This window comes from Notothenia coriiceps, unplaced genomic scaffold (assembly GCF_000735185.1).
Source record: "Notothenia coriiceps isolate Sejong01 unplaced genomic scaffold, NC01 NC01_scaffold00037246, whole genome shotgun sequence".
Taxonomy (NCBI): domain Eukaryota; kingdom Metazoa; phylum Chordata; class Actinopteri; order Perciformes; family Nototheniidae; genus Notothenia; species Notothenia coriiceps.
In genome coordinates this window covers 15,388,236-15,407,011 of record NW_011369947.1, presented here as the reverse complement: position 1 = coordinate 15,407,011, position 18,776 = coordinate 15,388,236, and the positions used below count along the sequence as shown (strand labels likewise).

The 18,776-nt window shown below is 38.3% G+C and overlaps 1 protein-coding gene across 1 annotated transcript in view; it reads right to left on the bottom strand.

Annotated features, from left to right (window-relative positions):
• LOC104966470 (low-density lipoprotein receptor-related protein 1B-like) overlaps positions 1–18,776 on the bottom strand; it is a 1,038,955-nt gene that overhangs the window by 372,519 nt on the left and 647,660 nt on the right. The window lies entirely within an intron of this gene.

The window sequence follows — 18,776 nt, the reverse complement described above, 5'->3', positions numbered from 1 at the left end:
TAATTTGTAATGTGGGAAGAGGTGGGGCGGCGCCCCTAGGTGGGCCTGCCCTATATCATAGACTGTATAGGCCTATATATATATAAATATATACACGCTATCCTCCCCCCCCCCTTACATCCGCAACCTCGGAGTCATCTTCGACAGTCAGCTCAAATTCAACCACCACATCAATCACATCACCAGGACCGCCTTTTTCCACCTCAAAAACATTGCCCGTCTCCGCCCATCACTCTCCTCCTCTGCTGCTGAAACCCTGATTCATGCATTCATCACATCACGACTACTGCAATAGCATCCTCTACGGCATACCATCCAACCTCCTCAATAAACTCCAACATATCCAGAACTCTGCTGCCCGCCTCCTCACCCACACCCGCTCCCGAGACCACATCACTCCCGTCCTCCAGAACCTCCACTGGCTCCCCGTCCGTCAAAGAATCGACTTCAAAGTCCTCCTCGTTACTCACAAAGCCCTCAACAACCAGGCTCCCCCTCACAGACCTGCTACACCACCACACCCCTTCCCGCTGCCTCCGCTCATCAGAAGCCAACCTCCTATCCATCAATCACCGGACCTGGGGGGACAGAGCCTTCTCCTTCGCTGCCCCCTCCCTCTGGAACTCACTCCCACAACCCATCAGAGACTGCACCGACCTCACCACCTTCAAAAAACTCACCTCTTCAATCTGGCTTTTAATGTGTGATTGTCTTTGTATTGCTTGATTTTAAATGTGACTTTAACTATATACTGTGTATTGGTTGTTATTTTCTTTTCACTATATCTGTAAAGCGTCTTTGAGCACCTGTAAAAGCACAAACAAAATAAATCTATTATTATTATTATTATTATTATGTGGACCTATACTAGATTTATCTTAATGATTTCACCAAAGTCTTAAGGACAAATTGTTTAGGAACCATAAATGTCTTTACCAAACATTGCCCATTACATCTAACTGTTGGAAGAGCCATAGATAACATGTGGAGAAATACACAAAGTAATCAGGATTAATCGTCTAGGAATTATAAATGTCGGAAAAATGTGGCAATTTATCCAGTACTTATTGAGATATTTCACTAAAAACTAAAAGTGTGAAGATAGTGATACGAGGGGAAAAAAAGGGAATCGCCAAAGTTAGTTGGATTCTACCTCCTGGGAGGAATGAATGATAATGAACATGTTATAGTGTATTCAATCTAATTTGCTCTTAATATTGGTTTTCCATCTACAGTACGCCTTCATGTATATCCTAGAGTACCTCTGTACTTCATCAAGTGTGCAAATTACTGCATCTGTGACGTCTTTTTACTTTCCCTGTGGCCTCACCCAGAGAATGTTTGGAAAGTCTATCTGATTTCACCTGGAATTGCAATGGCCAGACCACCACCAAGTCATCAATCAACCTCAATTCTTTGGAGGTTTGATTGAATTTCATAATTTCCTTCAGTCTGAGAGGTTCTGGAGGTCGATAAGACCGATATTTTTGCAAAGCGTTAGTCAAATGAGTGGTACAAGAATGATATAAAAGGAGGAGCATGAATTCAAATCTTTTATATCCTTCAGTCTGTTTACAACCGTCTCAGGATATAAAGGATATGAACCTATGAAAATGTGTCTTGTTCTTAATGTAATCGAAGAACAAGTGAAAAAAACAAATGTATAACATAAGCAGAACAGAAGGACAATTGAAAAAAGAACAACAGCTCTAAATGTTTATGTAATTGTGAAATAAAAATGTCCACCATTACATAGTGTTTCACAGATAAGTGTTGAATACCAATCTATCAACATGCTGTGTAACCACAAGAAATGTCCATATACAATCACAGCAAGATATATTCTTATCTCATAGCAGAGCAATGCAACGGGCATTAGAATAAACCCAAGCCGTGTTTTTCATTCCTACAGTAAGATGATTTGCTTTTCAGAAGTTGCTCTAATGTTCTCACCTTCCACTCATAAGGTGTTGGTGAATATTGTGATAATATGTCATTGTCCTAGCTTTTATACAAGAACACTAAACCCACTTTGTATCTTTAGGTGTGCAATGCAGATGTATTGTGTGCAATTATGAATTTCACAAAGACAAATGTTTGTGATGTCCTCCTTCTCCGTTATAGTGATGGTGCACCATGACACAGGGGTGTCAACTTAAACCATATTAATAGAAACATAATCTCCTCTCTCATCTTTAATTTCCACTCTCACATCACAGCAATGTAGCACTCATCATCCTCTTAATTAGCTGTCAAACTATGGCCGAGAGGAGTTCCAGAAAAGATGCTTCCCTCGACGCAGGACAATAGAGAAGATGGGAAGGCTGGTTTCTAGGATATTTAACTAGTGTTTGCTTTTATAGTCTCTTTTAGGCCAAGGTCCTCTTGGGTGTTAGCTGTATATATCCTAACTGGAAATGGGAGAGGCAAAAAGGTGAGGACACAACATACATCATATTGTGACAGGTGGTCTTGTCCCAGAGCATAGTGTCTTCTTCAGTTATAAGTATACAATATCTGGATTTTAGAGATTACAATTCAGTTTTTTTAAAAACAGTGATGTACCGACATGTCACTAATAAATAATTAAATATATGTTATCCAATTGACCTGTGTGTGCTAAGACACAATGCCTTGGTCTTAGCACACAAAGGTCAATTGGACACAATGCCTTGGTTTTCCTGTTAATACATACTCATTCTATCTCTACTGTACACGATCTGTTTCTATTTGCAAGTTTCTGATGTGATACTGAAGGTTTAAAATCCATAGAGTATCATTAACTCACTTGCATGAGTATATGTGCACTAAATTCAAGATATGTCTTTCTAATGTATGCTAATTGGGCTCTTATCTGGGATCATACTGCAAATCAATACCATTCCTGTGGTTAGACGATTACAATCAGGATGCATTCATATATTCAAGTGCTTAAAAGGGGGCTATTTTTACATGAGTTATATATAAATCATTTGAGTAAGTAAAACAATTCACATAAAATAGGTGAATTATATTGCAGGGTTGATCAAGTGGTTAAAAGTTAGAAGTGTGTGGTGAGGATGAACAACTTCATAAATGGATGTTCTGAAAATGTACGACTTCTAAATGGGGGCTGTTTGTCGGCTATCGAACCTAACAAGTGATTTCCTGATGCGCAGGTGTTGAAATTCACAAGTCTGAAGAGTCTCTCCATTACCAGGTTCAGCCCGTTTTTTCTGCCTCATTTACAGCCTGATTGGAGTTTGGGCGCAGCAGAGGCCAGCTCTAATTCTCCCTCATAATGAATTAGTGTCATAATTAGTAACAGGGCTAACCTTCTTATTGCACAAGGCAGGAATGTGTGTCCCTCCTTTGTAGTGTTTGTGTAGTTTGTGTGTTTCTGTGACTGAGCGCAGGTCGAAAGGGGTTTTTGTGCATAATTTCGTCAGTAATTGTTTCCAATGAGATAGTGCTCAGTATGCCGGTGAATTGAGCACTTCTGTACATTTCTCCCTGAAGTTCTCTCTCAGTGCATTTGGCTCTTTCTTCCATTTCCACCTATATACACTTGCTATGCAGGAATACATTCACTGTTTAATATTACAGCAGCCTGAACAACAGATATTTATCTTGGTTAATATATTGCCCACCTGTAGTTGATAAAGATGTATGGGTGTGAAAGCAAGAGAGAATATCTACAGCTGCAAGATATTTTCTAATGAAAGCATTGGTTTTAAGCATTGAACTGACATACCTAACTAATGTTAAAATACCATTGTTGAGTTTATTACTCATTAGTGTCTGAGCTAAGGGAAACGTGTTCTTATTATACTAATCATTAATTGGGCAAAAAGGCTAACTACGCATTTGATTGGCATGCAAGCAATTTGCACTGTGTTACCAATTAGCATTCAGCTGTAAAACAAATGCTGCAGCTCTGATCTCATGTGCAAGAGGCTTTCCATTGTGAAGAGACCATGATCTTTGTTATCCCCCTGCAATGGCTTTGGAAATGATGCTCCAGTTTTACACATATTTCCATCAGTTTGTACATTTTAATCAGAATCGAGGAGTACACACAGCACAGTGCATATATTAGAAATTTCTGAGTTTATCTGGTTAGTGAGCCACTACATTGCCACTTTAAACTTGTGATATGATGGAAAAATACAACATTCAATTGAGGTAACAATTTTAAGTTGTGAATATGAAGGTCAATGCCATCACATTTTGTTGAATAAACAGGAACTAATATATCATAACGCAGTAGATTTTAAGAAATAATACATAGATACAAAAAACCTGACTTCAAGGTTATAGCCCTTATTATGTGAAAGGTTAGAGAAATTAAATAAATATTCAAAAATGTGTTGCTTCTTTGAAAAGACATTCTTCAATACTGGATCAGGTCTCCAAAGAAATGGGTAACCTGATCTCCAGTTGACTACAACATTATTATTTATACACAGCGAGGGCAAAGGCTGCTTAAAGGAGCAGTATATTCAGTTATATTCAACCAAATTATTTTAAAACTCTTACAAGTAAGGTTTAGCTTTAAAAAGAAAAATAAGCATAAAGCACTGAAACTGCATTTTTTCCAGGTTTACATTACTCATAAGCAATTTATTTTAATGGCATGACTGTTTTTTTAATTGCTCTGTGTGTAATGAATCTGGGAATTTTACCAAATAGAACCAAATCCCCTGCCATCACTATATGTTCAATATTTAAACATAAATTCAGTGTAAGAGGCTGTATGCAGATGAATTGGAATGAGATTGAAAATATGAATTGCTGTTTCATAGAGGTAAAATACTCCTCAGTGTATAATGGGGAAAGCCTGCATATATCATATAACAGTTTCAACAGTGTCAAAACACTTGTCCCCTCATTGTTGCCGTTTAATTAGATGACATTTTGTAGAGACATCACTTCTGCCAGCTTGCTTTGGGTCTCAGTATATTGACACACTGATATTGGCCAATGACACAGGGAAAGGACTGTAGGTAATTGTGCACGGTGCAATTACTCTTCACTAGCTGGTGGGCAGGGCAGGCGGTCGATTCAATCACATCCTTGTTATGTTCATATGAATATATATTCATCCTAACTCGGAAGAAATACTTCATTCACTGAATATAGATACGAGATAGACATGTCGAAATGGAAATGTTATTTAATGATTTATATATAACCCCGCTGGAATATTCAAACATATTTTGGTTAATGAAAATGGACAATAGAAATAGGAAAGCTGTTAGATGTAGTCGTGAAAGCTTATTTTTATATGACATAGCTGAGAGTTTTTAATATCAAGATGGGTGTCTCTGCGCATGTGAGAACATTACGGCATAACCACATAACTTCAAATGTAAATTGCACTGCTCGTGTTCATTCTGTATAGGTTATCTGTGCTAACTACGACTATTGTACTATAGTGAATTAAAGCCATTTGACGATTGCTTCAAGAATTAATAATATTCAGGAGGTGAACAGTTGGTATCAGAAATACTGCATTATGGTATTTTACACAGTGCCTTTATTAAAACAGACATGTTGTGGTATTGTAAGGGAGTTGTTGGAACACTTTTACATCCATTCCAATTATTAATATTAGCATTTAAATAAATACAAAATGTACTCATAGGAATTGTAATTAGTCAGCAGTAATCAGGGTGTGACATTTCGTTTTTTCCTTTGCTGCCTCTATCAAATGTTAAGTCAAATGTTTTGCTGTTATTGAAGTCTTAGTTTAATGATTCAGATTGCAAAAAATGATTACGTACATTCTACTAAAGAGAAGAAATATATAATTCAACCTGAATCCCTGAAAACCGGATTTTTACCCAGCATTTGGCAGGTGACGGGTGCTTTTTATTCCCTGGCAGTAATGTAAGAATAAAGCACATATGCCTGTCTGTAATGAAAGGCTATAGACTAAGTCAATCAATAACCCATATGTAATACTATCAAGCTGCTCAGATGAATTTGTGATCATTGCTGGTCATAATTCATCCGATATGTTCTGTCTTTAATTGGCTCTCTCTGCCAACACTGAAGAACACTGAGCGCATATCTAGAGCGATCTCATTAAGACTCTCTTAGAAGAAATGTCTCCTTTGTTATCATATAATAATTTAACATGAGGCGGACTGCTAGTTGGGGACATAAGCGGGATTAAATCATGGTTTATATGTACTGTGTGTATCTGGCACGGATATTGTGTTTTTCTCTCAAATACAACTTCTCACTGACTAATACTGTGTTATGTTCTAATTTGAGCAAATTGATTCGATTTCCTTTTTCACTCATTGTATTCTTTTATTTTAAATATGGTATTTTTTGTTTTGTGGTTGAGCAATGCTCATGTATGTTTAAAATGAAAGAAACACAATCATACAGAGCCAAAGAGAAAAATATTCAGTTTTTCACCCTACCTACGATCACAACTGAGGATTGGCTTCCAGATACAGATTCCACGATAAGGTGAAGCTGGCTGAGGCCTGCAAGCCACATGGCAAAGCACTTGCTTATCTGCGGTCAGTTTTTTTACTGAACTCTGAACATCACCATCATCAAAATGTATGGATGGAGACTTAAATAAATAGATAGTGGCTAAAAATGGACATGATTTTCTTCAACAGGGTGTCTGGCCTCGGTCTGCAGACTTTAACGAGACAGGAGGGCTTTGGTATTGAACTGTTACTCCTCCACAGAAACAGGAGCCGGAATGAGAAGAGGTTTAGGAAACTGGTAGGATTCCCCTGGATGCTTCCCTTTGGAGGTGCTCCAGGCACAGAACACGTGGGGTTCCAGCAGTAAGAAGAAGAAAGTAGTTTTAAGAGAAATATTATGCCTGGCTGCTCTGCTCGCTGTATTGCTGTTACCCTGACAAACAGTTACACATAGAATAGGGGAATGTCAAAATATGAGAGAACTTGACAAATTAGTGGGTTAAATGAAAAGCGGCAAATGTGCCATTACCATGTGAATTGTTCACCGTGTGTCAAGTTATCCTCCTACCTGGCGATAGTTCATGTGGAATTCTATGCAACAGCATGATACATTTTACACTAGAATAATCCCAGAGCTAGTGTGCAACAAAGTGCCATTTGTTATAATTTGATGAAAGTATAGCATAGCAAGCATCATTGAAATGAATAAATCGGACCTACAATAAATGGCCGCATATCAGACAGAATGAAGAATTTCCCTCTTTGCCTTTGGAAATAAATGCTGACTGAGGTCAAAAACTGAAAATGAACTTCCATATAATAAATGTCAAACCAAACAGTTGACACTATCGGCATAGAACCACTGAAATATGCGTTATGTTTATACCAAGCAGCATTGTTCGTCATTCATGTAGAGTACAACAAAAAAGGTACAATTACATCTTAATGTGCCTTAAGTGTGTAATTATTTGCACAACACAAATATAGTCAAGCATCAAGAGTCCTGAATGAGCTTACACTCAATTTCGATGTCTTCAAAAAGGCCCAGGTACACCTCATGTTCAAAGGCCTGTCCTATTATGACTGAGCTGTTTTATGATCACATGATTTGTGCGACTACCCACAGTTTATCATCAAGGTATTAATCATCATGGTGATAAAGAGATCGCTGTTAAGAAAACAGTCATAGTAAGTTAGCGATTACTTGACATAATGGCTTTACAGGAAGTAAAGTATGCCAAGGCCAAGAACAGGAAACAATGCAACCCTTCAGACCTGGATCCACTGTGGATAATATTAAACAAAGATATAGATGATGAAACCAGCTGTGCTAACAGATGTTCATGTGGAATCCTGTTTCTCATGAAGGGGGAGGCAGTATGGAGAAACCAGAGGGAATCTGTTTGTATGCGTAGATAATTGCTGTTTCCTCCTGGCCTGCTCCTCTAAGACTGAGTTATTTTCAACACTTTAAATTCTATCAGCTAATCATAAAATAATTAATAATTATAATAAATTACAAAGACATTTAGCCTATCCATGCAGTGTTAATTGTTACGGGTTTGGGTGCTATGTGGTGTTATTTTACACAAAGGCTTATACATATTTATACATTATTTGTATGAATACTTTTGTGGTTCTCTGTGACTTCGGTAATGTCAAGCCTTGTGTCTCTAAAAGCGTTGTTTAAACCTAAGAGAATTAACTGGGCAGGAAACAAAAATAAAAATAACTTTAAAATGTCAAACAGTATAGGGTTTTGTTCTTCAAACTTTATGGTGAGCTGACAATTTGGAAACAACGAGTTTTTCAACAGACTGATATAACTAAGAAAGTGGTCATTGTAGCATACATGTAGCATTTCAATTTAAATATACAGAATAGACATAATTTCATTCACTAAAGATTACTTGCAGTTGTGTCCACAGAATGATCTCTTAATATCTAGAGATGTTGAAATGAATTAATTGATGGGGTGTTAACTTAACCATAAAATAAAAATGGCTTTCCAAATGCCTGCTGTATGTAATGAAATGCAACGCACATGTGAACATCCGAGTGAATACAAATAGCTCCATCTGGGCTAAAAGGTGAGGTATATTCTTTAAATCTGGCAGACAAAAACATGCATCCAAACAGGAATCTACAGACACGAGACAGCTGAACAGAGGCTATTCCCAAGGTGTGTTGTTTACTTGAGGTTGAGCTGCAGCAGCTGAGCTTTGTTCATAAAATTACTCAAAATAACCAATTATCCATCTCTGGCGGTGTATAGGAACAATCCCCAAACCCCAGAGGATGCCTGTAGTCCTGAAACTGACAGAAACAACTCATGTCACACACAGTCTAAATCCAGCCTTTCTCATCCTTCCCTTTGTCGTCTTACTTTGCTCTGTCTGATTTGGTCTATGTGTTTTTATATCTGCCTGCTTCTACATTTGTCAGTCTGATTTTATATCTGCGGGTCTGTCAAATCAAAGGCTTATATTGTACCAGCATTGGCTTTAATAGAAGGGGGACTTGGGAGCATAAGCATCCAGGCAATAAAGTAATGGTTATACAGAACAATACACATGATACAACTTTCGAGGTGTGGTGTGCAGTGATTCATAAAAGTTTTTGCTTGAATGAACCCTTGGGTATAATTATTCTACAACCAGCGCTCTGTATGTTTTTAATTTTACATGTGACTAGCTGAGAGTAATTCATCATGTACAGTTGAAGGATGGCTGGGCACAAGCAAGGGGGTGGATCAAACATTGATCAAGATGTGCATGTGCAGGTGCATGGCTGTTATTGTGTCTGTTTCTGAGAGACACAGAATGGGTGGGATCTGTTTATACATGTGTTGGCAATCTGTATCTGAAGGGTAACAAAAGCCTATTCAGCTGGATTTGTGTAAAATTAAAAGTTATATATTGGAAATTAGATTTGTGTTTGGCAGAGTTAAGGTCTTGGAGTTTTGTTTCCATCCACAATCTTAATGTCAATGAATTTAATTATAACTTAAGTGGACGGAAGGTAGGCCCTAGTGTATTTAACTGACATAATAGTGCCAATACTATATATATATATATAGCTTTCTATCTTGTTTTTATTAGATTAATTAATGAACATGCTCCGCTGCATTAGAATATGTTAACCCATAACAAAAAAATATTCATAAATATAAAATAATAATAATAATATCATCCTCGTGGACAGTATTTACGCTGCAGTCTACATTATATTAGACTAAATTAATATAATGTAATACAGATTCCCTTCATTGAGCAATCGAGATAAAATTAGGTCATACAGAGGGCAAATATTCTGAAGCTTCTCAAATGTGAAAACGTGCAGATTGCTCTGCGTTGTTTCTGTATACATATTGATGGTTGGTTTGGGACCGTTTGTTGAACAAAACTAAGTATTTGAAGATTTTGGTTCCGACAAGGTTATAAAGGAATCCTTAAAATGGTAGAAAATACATAATTTTTGTCATAACCAGCAAGCCGTTTGAGAATATCAAGAAGTTCAGAAACCTCACTTAAATTGCTCCCTGTTGCATTGGAAGGTGCCATAACATTTTCTACATATCAAGCAAATGTGATGGATGGCCCTGGAGAGGGAGGCGGGGGAATAAAGAGAACAAGAGACATACAGCATGTTGAAATTAAGAGGACAATTGGGACGAAAAAGCAGAAATGTGCGGGGTGGATTGGACATGGTGGTGAAAGAATTCCACTGGGCAACCTTCTAATTAGTTCTTCTAGCCCGAGGCGGTGCATTGCCACTGGCCTCGTAGCATACAGAGATCCTGCAAGGCCTAATAGAATGATTGACCGCTCTGGAAAATAAAGTGATGATAGCCATCATAAGCATAGCACTTGCATTTAATTACCCTGGGGTTTACAATGCATGATAAATACCCACACACATAAAGATCGATAATTGGCATTCACAGTTTGGAATATTAACCATCAGACCTCTTTGTGAGCTTTTGTATGAGTCACCCACACCAGCACACAGAATTCAGACATTCGGGTACTCTTCTGGAGTTATGGAAATGTTCCTCCATTATCAATCAATCTGTCTGTTTTATGTGCAGAGGTGTTTTGCAGAGAAACATTCAGTATAAACGCTATGATACTTGCATTGGATAGCCGTTTCAGTCTGTCAAGGCATATTGTATCCCTACAGAATAAACGCTAAATAAAATATCAGAGCATTTATCTCTGTGAAATGCACTACTATTTTATTATTGGAGGATTTATAATGTCACAGAAATCTCTTTTTTGTTTTGTATCTTGGGCTTGTGAGGGATTATTTCATTCCACTAAAAAGGAAAGAAAACAGGAGTGTGACTACAACTAACTTCCTACTGTAGGTGCTGCCCCTTAATTGGCCAGCAAGGGAAATCAGCCATTGAAATGGTGTCACCGAGCATGTGTGATATCCCAACGAGTGACTGGTAAGGGGAACTTACCAGGGACCCACATTAGCAGCATCTTTAAAAAGCAACTTTTTTGCTACAGGAAAGGTTATGCAGTTAACTGGATGGCAATGAAAGAGAAGGTGGAAAAAAACATGCCCGACTGCTTTACATCTAAGGAAAAAGCATCAGGGAACATTATATAATGAACATTGAGGTATGATGAGCAACCCCTTGCTCTCACAGGCTTCTCTCTCTTTCTCCATCAGAGCAGAAATAAAAGATTGCAACAATATGATCATAAACACAATCAGAAAAGCCAGCCTTAGCGTCGGTAATCGTTAATGTGAATCTCACAAACGTGTGGCAAATGTCAAAGTAAGTTGCTTTAATTATCCAAATGATGTGAATTCACCCGCAGTCTCTCCTGACTGTTCCTCTTATATGATATGGCCTCATTAATACAGATTATATTCACACCTCTCAGGGTTGTTTTCACACATTTTTCTTTTTCCTCTTTCTTCCTTCTGACAGGTCACACAAATGGACACGAAAACATCAAGGGATTTAATATGCAACTATGCAGGCGTTGAACATAGATCATTTCAATAAACTACAAGAGGTGTTGATTGTTCTTGGCTGGTCACATTCGTTTCTTACAGAAATAGTGGAGCAAGAGCAAGTTATAATTTCTCATTACAATGCAGGACATTCTTTTCTTCGAGTTTATTCCTGTATCTTAATAAACTGTTATTGTTCCATTACGTAGTGTATGTAATGGCTATGTAAGGGTGCTGGTGATTGAATACGCTGTAATGCCATAAAAAAACATAAATGCACCAATGTACTAATACGAGGAATAATCGCTATTTAGGACACTACTTAAAAACAAATTTGTTACCCTGTGATTTTTGCTTTATGGAATACTGCAGCAGTTTTACAAACTCACTAATGTTTGCAGCCTGCTTAGATGATAGGATCAATATACAAATGTAGTTCACACTAACTAAACTAAACACACTAAATGGGAACAGAAGGAAAGATTTGCCCACCTCCATCCCTCTTGCTTACTCTTAAGCTGTTTTATGTCCAAAAGGTTTACTTTATCCAAACTGGACTTGTGAAAAACCTATCTTAGTCGAATAGCTCTAAGATGAATGTTCACTAAATCCGATCAAAAGCCAAACTGAGCATATTCAAACTCAATCCTCCTGCACCAACTACAAAGCTTTCAGTAGCCATCTTTTATCCAGTGTAATATCTGTGAATCAAACACATTTTAACAAAGCGCTACACATACTTGAAACATGTGGCAGTAAAACCAGACCCAACCTGATTAAGTATATTTTGGAACGAGTCTGACTAGGGTTCATCAAAACCAAGTGAACCCAAGAAGACCTCCAACGGAGTGTGCTGCTCTATCTATAGGCAGTTCCTACATTCAGCTACGTGTACATCAAATTCAATTGAGTAAAATGCTGATATGACCTTCTATTTCCCTATGCAGCATTATTTTAATGAACGTTGGAAATACGGGAGGAAAAGTCATGCACACTATATACACACATACGGATGCTCATACCAGTTTTAATGACACGTCCCATTGGCTCCACACATTACAAATCACTTACAGCAAGTTTGAGGATCAGTGGCCTTCTTTTCCTCATTGAGGGTAATTAAGTTGTAGTGATGGCTGTAGTAGGTGCGGGGGGGGGGTTCTATCAGTGTGAAGTGTTGATGATTCTTTTGGACACAGGATTGGAAAAGGAGTTGCTGTATAAAACAGTGTAATCAGCTCTGGCCACACTCCCTAACTTTACACTCATTAAAGTCGTCAAGTGACATTTAACTTCTACACCAGGGACTTCACAATCCAAATAAATGGCAACTTCAGTCTTGGAATTATAATGGCCTTCTTATTCTACTTTTAATGACCAAATCTAGTTTTCAAAGTCACCTCCTCAGGAATAGGTAGGCTTGCCTACTCCTACAAGCGTTCTTATTGGCTAATAGGGAGCAAATGGTGTCGACTTAAGTGTAGAGATTCTCAGCGTTGAGGAAAGGGAGAGGTTAAAAGCTAAATCACTTACATTAACTCCTCCACTTCTCCCTCTTCCAAACTCTCTTTATGCAGGTCCATTTGGATATTTTCATGCTACATTTCATACAGGGGTCTCTCTAATCCCCAGGCCCACCTAATGAGGAGGAAATGAAAAGTTAATCCACATAGCTCAACTCCACCTAGCCTTTAGCTAATGCTGCTTTTAACTCCAGCTCTCATTAACTTTTAAAACATAAGCCATTAACAGGTTGGTAGACTACCCATCGGCTGGCCTCCCAAGCACTCTGCTATCAACCACTGACTGTGTCTGAACTTTAAAGCACAATTAGGTGAGTGAGAGAAATTCTTGGTACACACTGACCTCCTAATTAGGATACAGTCTGGATTTTCTGGAGCTCAGCTGTCAGTGTATTGATTCCTCCCCTGGATTCTCTTGCTCATGGATTGGTCAGGTTGGACACTAAACCCCCGGGCGGTGACGTCTCCGACAGTCCTCTAATTGTTGTTGAGGATTCACATATGCACACTTTAACGTAACTGCTTGGTGATTTTAAATAACAGCAATTTTAGGAAGTGGAATCTCAAATATTTATTGCTTACCATCAGGTTTATGTACATTTTTCACATCAGCCAGACATATTGATTTGTTGTGTTCGCACTCCATTTTCATTAAGGAAATTATTAATAATTTAAGAGGATGATTAATAATGAATCACAACCCACACACATCATAGGCTTGAGAGGGGTGGGGTGTCTAGTTATTTGAAATGGACACTTCCACCTCCCCCAGAATTCAATGTTGCCTCCAATGAGGATTGCCACTGTTGTCTACCTGCCTATATATGACAACATTGGGTCATAAAACATGTCTGTCTGAACCAACGATAAATACTGATTTGATTACAAATGGTTAATGCAAGGGCAAACAAGTGCGTAAATTCTGCATTCCTGGGGCTTTCTTGACAGCTCTCAACTGATTACCAATTCATCATTTTTGTGCTGCGGTGACAGATAGTTCTACAGCACTGTTGCTCTGGAGAATGAGAATGAGGTTAATGAATGTGGATCAGGATAATTCCTCTGTCCTTGCCAGACCGCAGGCCTATAAAATACCCATACAGACCTGCATGGGTGAGATGGTTTGTAACTAAATGAAAAATATTCACAGTCCTCATGGGACATCTTGCCAGAACAAAAGCACATGCTCTTTGCTGTAATTGAGATAATGTCTTTCAGATGCTGAAAGAGTTCAGCATCAGGCATCAATTCCATGAACGTCATGTTCTACATTTAAATGCAAGGGAAGTTGCTGGTCTCGAGGTACCTTTAATACTTTACATCGGTAGCAATAACTGTAGGCAAGCAAGAACATTAATGTTACAGCATGGCAGCTCGAAACCCTCCCAATTTAATAGGGGCATACATTTATTTAATAAGCTATGAGATAAAGCATCTGCATGCGAGTGATCAGAACATCTTTAAGTGGAGACTACAGGCTGTAGTGTCCCTAGTGAAATGTTACTAGACTGTTAATACTTTAATAGGGCTGTCTTGTTTTGACTTTGCCACATCCTGTGCTTTAGCATGACCTAAGAGGAACCACATAATCTGCCCTCTAGACCTTACACTGTCTCCCTCTCTTCAAATTGTTACACAGTCTAAGCAGGTTCTGGAAACTAAGGACTTAAATCTGTCGAAATATTATGGGTTTATGTTGTCAAAACACAGCTTTGAATTCTGATATCTCCATGCTGCTACAAAAACCCAGATCAATTACTGAAACACTGAAGTTCAGTTCCCTCCCATCAACAAATAATCACCTTCGTTTCTCCTTGGGGGGCTGGCGGTTATTTGTTGTCACACTCGTAACTACAGTATTCCAGATCCTATTACAGTGTAGACGCCCGTCTGGATTGGGTAAGATAGTATTTGATGCATTCCCTCATGATTTAAGGCAGATTCAGCAACTAATTTATGGGCTTGCTTTGTAATTGCACGGGCACGCTTGCGCATACAAAATCCACTATGAGTAATAGCCGATGTGCTTTGCCACGCTTCTAGTGCCCGACAGTCAATTTTACATAGTTAGAAATCAATTTATGGACCTTTGACTGTATATATGACGATGATCTCGTGCCTTGAGGATCGTTTTAATCTCAGTATAACAACCTTTTCTGATGAGAATCAAATTCAGGCCCTTTTTATTTTTTTAAATGGCAAGTTTGACTTTTAAATAGCTGGGTTTTACATTTGCACTTAATATTAAGATGTTAAGTATAGTGTTTAATTTGAATACATTCCAGTCAAGACACATGTTGTGTGTTGGAGTGATGATTAAAAGATGTTTGATATAATCAAGAAATATCTTACCATTACTACTCAAACATAATCTAAGCTTTGGTTTTATACAGTGCTTTAATTTATTTGGTTTCTGTGATCATATAATCCTAAAGGAGTAAATATAAATAATACAAAGAACAGTTTCATTCAGTTTAAAAAGCAGACACTTGTTTTAATTATTAGAAAAGAGTGCAGTGATACAGCCTGTGTTAATAATTGAAAAAATCCCTTATACTTTGCTTAAACTCTACGGGGAGATATCAACCGGTGGGCCTATGATTCAAAATCTGCTGAATCTCAATTTCACACTTATAAAATTAGGAGAGTTTTGAGAGAAGGAGGAGACATGATTCAGCAGAATCTAGCTTTGAGGAGAGGGAAAGGATTTGGACTTCGACCAAAAGCATGACAGCTGCTTGCGATATGTGAACCACATTTGAACCAAGTCATAAGGTTGTATATTTTAACACTTTACATAACCAAGCACCATATGGAAAACACAAGATACATTATTACAAAAACCACAAAGGACTTTGAAGGGTGTGAATGACCCCTTACGCGAATATATTATTGTTTTTTGAAAGAGGAGAAAGGAAGCAATTTATCGGTGTTGTGTTGCAAGACAAAAGCAGACGCTACTGTATGTACACAAGGATCAGGCATAACTTCAGATTACTTTAGTTTTGTGGGTAAATAATGTTAATCTTAGAGGTCATTGACAATTTCCAACCAGCTGTCAGTACAGTGACCAAAGTGCTGCTGAGTAAACAAGCCTTATTGGAGGCATGATCTCTATGGTTAGTGCGGAGGCCGAGGGGAAGGAATTACCAAAGGGCTAATAGAGCGGAGTTTGCCTCACACTCCATGATTAATTAATTATCATTTTCTGCTTGATGGCTCTCTGAGGGCCGTGCTGCTGTGCTGCTGATGCACTGTCAGCATTTGAGGCTTATTACTGTGCCAACCCATGTAAACCATATAGTACACTCTCCCGGTTACTTCAAATTACAGAGTCATAATTTCATAGTGAAAATGTAATTGGCATATTCATTACACTCTATATTAAAACAATTCATAGAACATATGCAATTACAGCTACGGTAGACACGTTATGGTGAGCTGGGTATTTAATGGGAATAGTTATGTGCTTGAGGTTGATGGTTCCTCGGTCTTGCCATGTACGGACTTCATCATTTATTGTTGCTGCCTTTACAGTGTCTCTCCAAAGGCAGGGCTTAAGAGTATTCCCATAACTGTGCTTTGATTAGAGCAATTAATTTAGGGGAAAAGTATTTTGAGTCAGAATAGATAAAACATCAACTGGGATTTAACTTTCAAAACTGTAATTATGAGAAGATGGAAAAAACAATAGAGATTAACATGTTTCATCATTTGACTCTTCTGTCATGTTTCCAAGGGACACATTAGGCATAGTATTTGGTCTGCATAAATAATTACTCAATATTTAGTTGATATTTGCAATAAACAGACTTAGAGACATTGACTGTTCTCGCGTCACAGCAACTGTTAATCCTTTGTTATTTCTAAAATAAATATCAGATACACGACATCGTGGTTTAGCTAAATCAAAACTGTTTATAATTTGATGCAATATTTGTATGCACACATTTAATTGTTAGAGAGAAATGGAAAGAAAAAGCCCTCATTGAGCCATTGGCATATCCAACAAACCAGATGAAATATTGGAAAACTTTCTACTGCTCAGATTGAAAGCTGTGCATGCATTCACTCATGCAACCCCATTGGGGGCACTTTGGCACATAAAAGCTATTATTCTAACAGCCTAATTTGGGTCATTTCACTGGACCAGTCATCTAAACAAGCTAACAAGCACACTGAGGTCTGAGCAGAACAGCTTCAGTGTTGCACGAGGCATAAAAACCTTTCTCTAACTAGATATCAGAGGCCTGCCTATAATTCATCCTCAATTCCCACAGTTGTTACAGCTTCTATTCGTTTCTGATTACACACTGATCTTGTATGCTCTTGATAAGACGAGGGAGATATTTCTTAACATTATAAAAAATAATAACTTCCAGGCGAAGCTGCAATTATTAGAATATGGATTTTTAGTATCATGTAGCACAACAGTCAAAGGGAGTTTACACATTGCTAAACTAGTCTACTCCACATTTCCCAATACTGTGAGTTAAATTCCCAGATTTAGTGTTTCTGTTTTATGACATCCACACATACTCACTAAAGTATTCAACACATAAGCTTTAAAGGTCCCATGTCATGCTTTTCTGGTTATTACCCGTCCCCTTGTGTGTTATGAAGGTTGTTATGCATGTAAACGGTCTGCAGAGTCACAAACCCTCAAAGTACACCCTGTAGCGAGTAAAACTCTAACACAGAAAATACCTCCCCAAAACGCCTTGTTGGAGATACATCATTGTCCATTTGATTCTTCCGGGTACGCATGATGTCAACCGTACCCGGAACGAAATGGACCAATCCGTGGAGCCGTTACGTCCGCGGAGCNGGCATGAAAACCCTCTCTTAATGGTCACAGCATGTAAAGCGACACATCACACAGCAGTGATATTGCTTCTCTTCCTTATTAACCGCATCTAGTACCAGGAGTCTAGCTTACCGGCCTCATCCGAAATATCCCTACCACTTCCATGATCTTACAGTTTTGGCACCTTAGCATAAATCAGTGCGAAGCGCATATCAAGCAACCAAGGAGGTGTTGTAGAGTCCCATTTGGTGCCCTAGGATACAAATAGAACAACAAATAACATTATACCTTTTTAGCTTTCATCTGAACAGAACGCTACGAGATCCAACTCAAAATTGAAAACTCCAAAAAGAACATTTGTTACTGCAGAGTATAACTTTATCGTCATTCAACATGCTTAATATGTTTTTCGTTCCCTGCCTGATCATCTCCTAGCTCTATCTGACATTTTATATTCATGAGCTTTTACAACTGAATAGGTAACCCCATATGTGTATCCCTGTACTCCACTAGTCGCTCTGCCGCCTAACGAGTAATTTAATGCATTGCAGCCAGTGGGTGTCAGTTAAGTTTATGGCTAATCATATTCCAGTTTATTCCTGCGTAGGACAGCAGTCACCAATTTTTGAAATTTAAAAAAAAAAGCGCCTGTTAAAACCAGTGGTGTTCCTCTTCGGTTACGGGTGCTGTCGGGCCTCCAGCTATTTTTCAAAAGCACGTTTCAAAAAGAAATCAGCGTTTGAGATTTCATGTTCACAGAGCCCAACAGCACGCCAAGCGTAAGCTGTGTTTATTTAGCGATTGCGCCACCCACTAACAACACAGTATACCTCTTATGTATATTTCGTTCTTATGTTTTTACTCATCGGGACATAATTTGTCAGGTAGCATTCAGCGTATTAACGATAAATCAGGGACGAGTTTAGGCATTGTCTTCCGCACAAAATACTCCAGAATGCTCCACTTAAAATCTCACGCTCGTCTAGAATTTTATCATTATCCTGGCCCCTGAACCACGTCTGCCCGGTCCTCTGTGGGTGC